Source organism: Sinocyclocheilus grahami, unplaced genomic scaffold (genome assembly GCF_001515645.1).
Source record: "Sinocyclocheilus grahami isolate Dianchi unplaced genomic scaffold, SAMN03320097.WGS_v1.1 scaffold98.1, whole genome shotgun sequence".
NCBI classification, from domain to species: domain Eukaryota; kingdom Metazoa; phylum Chordata; class Actinopteri; order Cypriniformes; family Cyprinidae; genus Sinocyclocheilus; species Sinocyclocheilus grahami.
In genome coordinates, this window is record NW_015505277.1 from 1,320,364 (window position 1) to 1,327,568 (window position 7,205).

At 35.3% G+C, this 7,205-nt stretch overlaps 1 pseudogene; it reads right to left on the reverse strand.

Moving 5' to 3' along the window:
- The window catches only part of LOC107588094 (NXPE family member 4-like), a 13,555-nt pseudogene that overhangs the window by 4,548 nt on the left and 1,802 nt on the right, over positions 1 to 7,205 (reverse strand).

Here is a 7,205-nt window from a genome sequence, read left to right on the forward strand (position 1 = left end):
CGTATAGTGTACTATAAATTCAATTTATATTAAATTTATGGTACGTATCAAGTCTTAAATAACATTTTATCAAAGTTATATCAGAGGTATTTAGACCACTGAATAACTTGCCTGGCACATTTTTTTCTAAATACTCAAACTACTGCCTTGTGGTGGAGTCTCCCAACAAGTAGACAATCTTGTTTCTAAGGCAGTTTCTACGGTGGCCGAGAAGTGCAGAACAAATCACAATTCTGAAAACAAAATAACAAATTACAAACGCAAATGCAAGTCTAAAAAACTAAATAACAATTCAGAAAGCAGAACAACAATTCAGAAAACATTATAACATGTCAGAAAACACAATGACAAATTCGAAAACAAATTAACAAGTCAGAAAACACAACAAAATCAGACAAACTGAAAAAGGTAGGTATAGTTTGAGACAGCACCATTGGTTTGGGATTACTCGCCACTGACTGGATGAGACATCTGTCAATCAACGTATACAGGAAGAACCAGCCGAAGAACAGCAGAGTCGTGGTAGAAAGTTCGGAGATGGTATTAAAGTAGCTCAGTTTAAATGGATTGTATGAATTGCCCGTACTCTGGAATGAAAAATACAGGGTGTCTATTTAATTTTAGTTAAAAGTGGTTGCAAACATCAGCTTCAGTGGTGCAGATGGTTAAGTGCTTGACTTTGGCTTTTTGATGCGATTGACCCGGGATCGATGTTGCCTTTTGCCGAACTTTTTTTTCCTCCCTTTTCAAATCTCGTATAACATCATAAAGGCATTTATTATAAAAATGTATTATAAAAATTAAGGAAATAATTAAAAAGTTGAAAATAAAGTATCGGGTAGGGTTAAGGTAGGTGTAGGGAGGGCTTTATTGTACCAATAAGGGGGCATCCATTTAATAATTTAAATTTAAATTATAATTTACACTCAATACGTTATTATTGCATACTGTTTTATAATGTACTACAATACTGAAGTGCAGATAATTGCCACTATTTGCAACAAGTAGTATACTTGATAGTAGAAATCCTGCTATTTTAACATAGTGTAAATAGGTAATTGCACTTAGTATATAAAGTATATAAAAAAATAGCATATTGCTAGAAATACTGCTATTTTCACTTAGTGTAAATAGAATCCATTGCTAAAACGAGATTTGAAAAGGGAGGGAAAAAAAGTTCGGCAAAAGGCGGGATCGATCCCGGGTCGATCGCATCAAAAAGTTGGTGACACGCACTTATCCATCTGCACCACTGGAGCTGATGATGAACTAAATGTAAATATACACTCCGTATTTTTTTATTCCAGAATATGAGCAATTCATACAATTCATTTAAACTAAGCTACTTTAATACCATCTCCGAACTTTCTACCAGGACTCTGCTGTTCTTCGGCTGGTTCTTCCCTGTATACGTTGATTGACAGATGTCTCGTCCAGTCAGCGGTGAGTAATCCCAAACCAATGGCGCTGTCTCAAACTATCCCTACCTCTTCCGGTTTGTCTGATTTTGTTGTGTTTTCTGACTTGTTAATTTGTTTTCAAATTTGTCATTGTGTTTTCTGAAATGTTATAACGTTTTCTGAATTGTTGTTGTGCTTTCTGAATTGTTATTTTGTTTTTTAGACTTGCATTTGCGTTTGTAATTTGTTCTTTTGTTTTAGAATTGTGATTTGCTCTGCACTTCTCGGCCACCGTAAGTTTCCCATTCGTGTAGAATTTAACTGTTGAGCGTTGCATACAAAAGATCTTTCAAATAGAACCCTGCTGGAACTGGTGTTGTCAAGCCGGATCTGCATCTCTGCATTTTGCCTAAAGCAAAGAAACATTTATCTTAAAAGACTGTCATAACTATGCTAATTACTTATTTTCTTGTAGCTACATTTGATTTTAGATTATATCTGTCCTGAACATACCATTGCCTGCAGTGTTGGAAAGGACATTCATGACTTGTGTGTCACCAGTAATAGCAACATTTGTTAATTTCCTGTGGAAAAATAATGATAATCTATACAGTTCTACAATTCTTCTGGAATTTGTTTTGAAAAATGTCCTACTTTGTGAAAATCTGCTTTTCAACAAGATTTAATGGGTTTTCCAAAGCTCCCAATGAGTGATGAATCAGTTTGCCACAGGAAAGTTTCTTCGGTCCCTCACACTGCCACTCCGTCCCTGTTTTTATATCCTTATACTCACAGCAGCATTTGCCTTTCCTCAAACTTCTTTCAGCACCCCACTTAAGATTACATTCTACTACTTCACTGATCCTGGTGTTCTTGGTTCCTGGCCCTTCAAAGTGGCCATTATAGTGGCTGCGTGGGAATGAGGAATCCCTGTATTTTTTAAGAATCTGCACAACCTCACTGGAATGCTCAAGACGTACAAAAACTTGTGCCTGTCCTGCCCAGGGAAGAAGAAGAACAGAGTAAGTCCCGTTACGATGATCCACAAGCTCACCGTACACACTTGCCTTCTAGAAGAAAGGAAAAGGTTAACTGCAACGCAAAAGACTAATGTCTGTAGCGAAAGCAATTTTATAAACCCAAACATATGTAATACAACGTTGATATTTAAAAATCGACACCCAAACAAACCCATGAACATAAATGTCCCCTATTGTTGATTGACTACACAGCCAAAACTACATACAAACACAATATTGTTTTAGCACACACACAGAACAGACAGCTAGCAAATACCCACAAAATAATTTCTGTATATTGTTTTTTTTTTAATTGTTCATAATATAAAATAAAAACACACCTTTAGCTTTGAATTGAAAAGCTTTGCTTTGAAAAAAATCTCCATATCTTTTCAGGTTCTTGTTGTGGTCTCTGGCTGTGATAATAGCGGAGATCTTTTCTCCCACTTTGTAACTCTTTTTCAGTTCCACAATACAGAATGTTGAGTGGACTGGACTTGTGCTCTGATTCAGCTGAGTGATTTGTTGATCTGGACCAGGCCTTTTGTAGTCTTTCCCACTCCTCATCACTGATTCACATGACAAGCGCAGAAATTACAGAAGAGGAATTTGTGTCTGTTTTTCTGCATCACGTCTAGGAATGGAGTGCTGGAGTTGTTGTATCAGATGACCACTCTCCAGGAATTTCCATAAAGTCTAAATGATGACCAAGAAATCAGTTTTTATTTATTAAATTTTTTTTTAATCATTTTATGACCACAAACCTAATTTTATTTCCACCATGTAATAAAACAAAGATAATTTTGACTTTATCTCACAACTCTGATGCGTTTATAACTCACAATTCAGAATATAAATAAATAAACATTATATACAGTACATACACACACACACACACACACACATTATGTTATGGGGCGAACAAGATGGGAGACGTTCGGATCCATACGCAAAGTTTTATTCATAGACATGAATCATGTCATAGACAGGCAGGGTCGAGCATCAGCAAACAGAAGACAAGACAAAGAGTATTCCTAGGGCTGGCATAGGTCATCGATCAGCGAACAGAATCCAGAGGGCTTGACAAGAGGGGTAATCCAGAAACATGAGCAATAGTCCAGACGAGTTACAAACAGAGTCAGAGCGGCGAGACAAGGGTTAATCCAAGATACACAGGCAGGAATAAAGAAACAGGAAGCAAGGCAACATGAAATGACTACACTAAACTAGAAACTAGACTCCGTAAAGCAGCTACCACTGGGTGAGTGATAAACGCAGAACAACACTAGAGACTAAACCGACACACAGAATGGCTCAGTAACGCAGCCAACGCTAGGAGAGTGATAAATGCAGAACAATACTCGGCGAGCTGAATGAGGAAGTCCAGGGCTTATAAAGCGTGTCTGATTGGATTCAGCTGTGTGTGTGTAATCAGTGCAATGGATGATGTGAACTGTAGTCCGGAGTGACATGCACAAGAGGTCTGTGTGGTGTGAGAGTCAATATGATGAAGAGGCGACCTCTTGTGGCAGTCGGATGGAAGTCTATGGACAGAATTCTTTTTAAAAAAAGTGACGTGACATGTCACCAAGTATGGTTACCCATACTAGGAATTAGTGCTCTGCATTTAACCCATCCTAAGTGCACACACACAGCAGTGAACACACACCCGGAGCAGTGGGCAGCTGTTTATGCTGCGGCGCCCGGGGAGCAGTTGGGGGTTCAGTGCCTTGCTCAAGGGCACCTCAGTCATGGTATTGAAGGTGGGAGAGAGCGCTGGACCTGAGATTTGAACTCACAACCTTTGGGTTATGAGTCCGACGCTCTAACCATTAGGCCACAACTTCCCTTCATGACACATACACACATAAAAAAAAAAAAACACACAGTATATATACATACATACTTAAATAAATAAATAAATAAAAATTGTATTACAATTGAGTTATGCAACTATAAGATATATATGAAATTTTGAGAGAAAAAAGGTCAGAATTGTAAAATGAAAAGCCGGAATTACCTTTTTAATTTTTCTTCTGTGACGGAATCAAGCTTCCATACAAGCCAACTCGCAACTTTCTAATGATAGGCCTAATAATAAGGTTTGTCCTTCCTTTTGAGCTGCAGAGTCTGCAGTGTCTGTTTGTGTGTTACAACATTGTATGTAACTTAGTGTTTGTAATTGTTTTTTCATTTATATCTGTAATATACACTGACATGCATTGTGTCTCAGGTATTTTATTAAAAGTCAGATTCTCCTCAAGGTCACTTCACATATAGCAAAGGGTCCCTGGAGATCAGATATCTAAGTTTCTGATTTGCTTTGTCTATCAAATCAATCAATATGATTTCAACAATCAAGTAGTGTACAGTTGTGTAGTTACTCAGCTTGAGAGTGCTATATGATGTGCTATATCAATGTTCAAAATGTGCTTCTTAATATTTCTGGAACCTGCTGTGATTTTTTTATTTAATTTTTTTCAGGATTCTTTGATGAATAAACAATACAAATAACAGCATTTTTTTCAAAATAGAAATCTTTTGTAACAATATACACTACTGTTCAAAAGTTTGGGGTCAGTACTTGAAACTGAAAACTATAGTAATACCTGATGAAAATTCAGCTTTGCCACCACAGGAATAAATTATGTTTCGAAGTATATTAAAATCATTATTTTAAATTAATATTTCACAATATTACTTTTTTACTGTCTTGATGAGCATAAGACACTTCTTAAAAAAAAATCTTACTTATCCTTAACTTTTGAACAGTATACACACTACATGAACTTACCAGACAGATGGTTGTCCAAAGACATAGCAGCAAAAAGCAAATGCAATGACATGTTATCCTGGGAAACTAATAATAAGACACTATAATGAGTGAAAATTTGCAGAAGCGACCTTAAGGAGTTATTTGATTTGGCCATTGGTGTTGGTTTGTAGGTTTAAGTCATATTAAAACACAATGTATTACATCTAAAAGTAAAGTAAGTAAATAAAACCTCAGTCAGGGTCATGGTATGATTTATATTCTAATCATATTCAAAATAAGCTCCCCATAAGCTGCTATTTACCTAAAGAATCAGGTGTGGGTGGAATGAAGAGCCAATGCTTTACTTCTTTTTAGGATACATTCACAAGTATCATGTGGAGTGCCAGTCCTGCTGCTGTGTGCATATTAAGAATTATATATTTGTTTTCGTAAGTACATGTTGAATTCTATTAAATTATTTCATAAATTATTTAAATAGACTTTTTTATCATTAAAAATCATTCTACAATTATGGTTATACAACACAACATTCCAGTACTCATATTTGATTGAACAAGCGGCATTCAAAAGTGTGGATATTTTGTATAACAACATTGGGATATTTCACGGTTTCTTTTTGTCAACTCTAATTAGGTCTTCAAATAAAATTTTATTTTGTGAATCTTTAGGTGTGTCCCAGTTTGCATACTTATGCACTATTCGACAGTATGTCTTTTTTTTTTTTTTTTGTATAAATAATGTGAATAGCATGTTTACACTGAAAATTCCAAAAAGAAAAAGTACACTTTAATTATCCAGATGATACACATTCTTAACTGAAAAACCAAAGTGTATGATGTTAGACACTTCATGCAGTCAACAGCTGGACTATTGAGCGGGACTATCAGGCTCTGATGTTGAATGACAAAATAACCCCAAATAATTCATACACTAGATGCTTGAGTACATAGTGCATAGTATAAACGCATAGTGTATACCAATATAGTTTATACCAAGCTCAGCTCATAACTATAAACATTAGGGTGCAGTGGAAGCATGACAGAAACCAATTGCAAACATGGCGAACAATAAGCATGTGTGCAACAGCGTGTCTTTTTTTATTGCAAACTTCATTTGAGTGATTGCAAATTCAAGACAAAGTGGCAATCAAACACCTTGGACCCAATGCTTTTCAGACCGCTTTTATCAAATCAGACCACACAACCTAGTGGTGTTTCTCATAATTCATCTGTCAGACTGATTGCATTGCATTTAGCATACAGTTACATGTATTGTGGAATCATAAATACGGTTCTGCTCATTTATTTATTTATTATTTCAACAAGATATGAGTCGAGTTAGTATTCTATTCCAATTATAGCCCAAGGTTTTGTTAACCTGTTTGATTGGGAGAGAGAAAAGTGAATCATTTATAAATTGCACATTTGATCCTAAATTGCTTAAAGAAAATACTTGATGACTTTAAAAACAAATCTTGAAAATAAAAATTGGTGAGCATTAAGTAATTTCCTCTTAAAGTTTAATTGTATGGATTAATATTGTTGACAGTAGAATGGAAAAGAATATGGTCATTCACAAGTAACTTATCTGGTGGTCATTAAACTTGATAAAGAATGAATCAACTGACAAATGTATTCTGCTTGGCTTAAATACTTTCTTATATTGTTGTGTTTACATGCCTGCAACTGCCTGACAATTGTTTTGGCATTTTGAAATTTAATTAGCTATTATGGCACACTAGTCCAAAAAAATCCCAATTTTAGTTTGGAATCAATTCCCTATACAGGTATAGGCTACTATTGTAAATCATGACAAACGATTTGGTGATTCACAGTCCGTAAACGATACAAGAGTTCTGGTAATAATTTTGCAATATCCAATAGCATAAGACTCTAAGAAGTCATAATAATAATAATAATAAATTGTATTATTTTCTTTAGGTTCAAAATTGTGACAGAAATTCCAATAGGAATCATGTTAAAATTATTTTTAATTTAATTTTGACTGGGG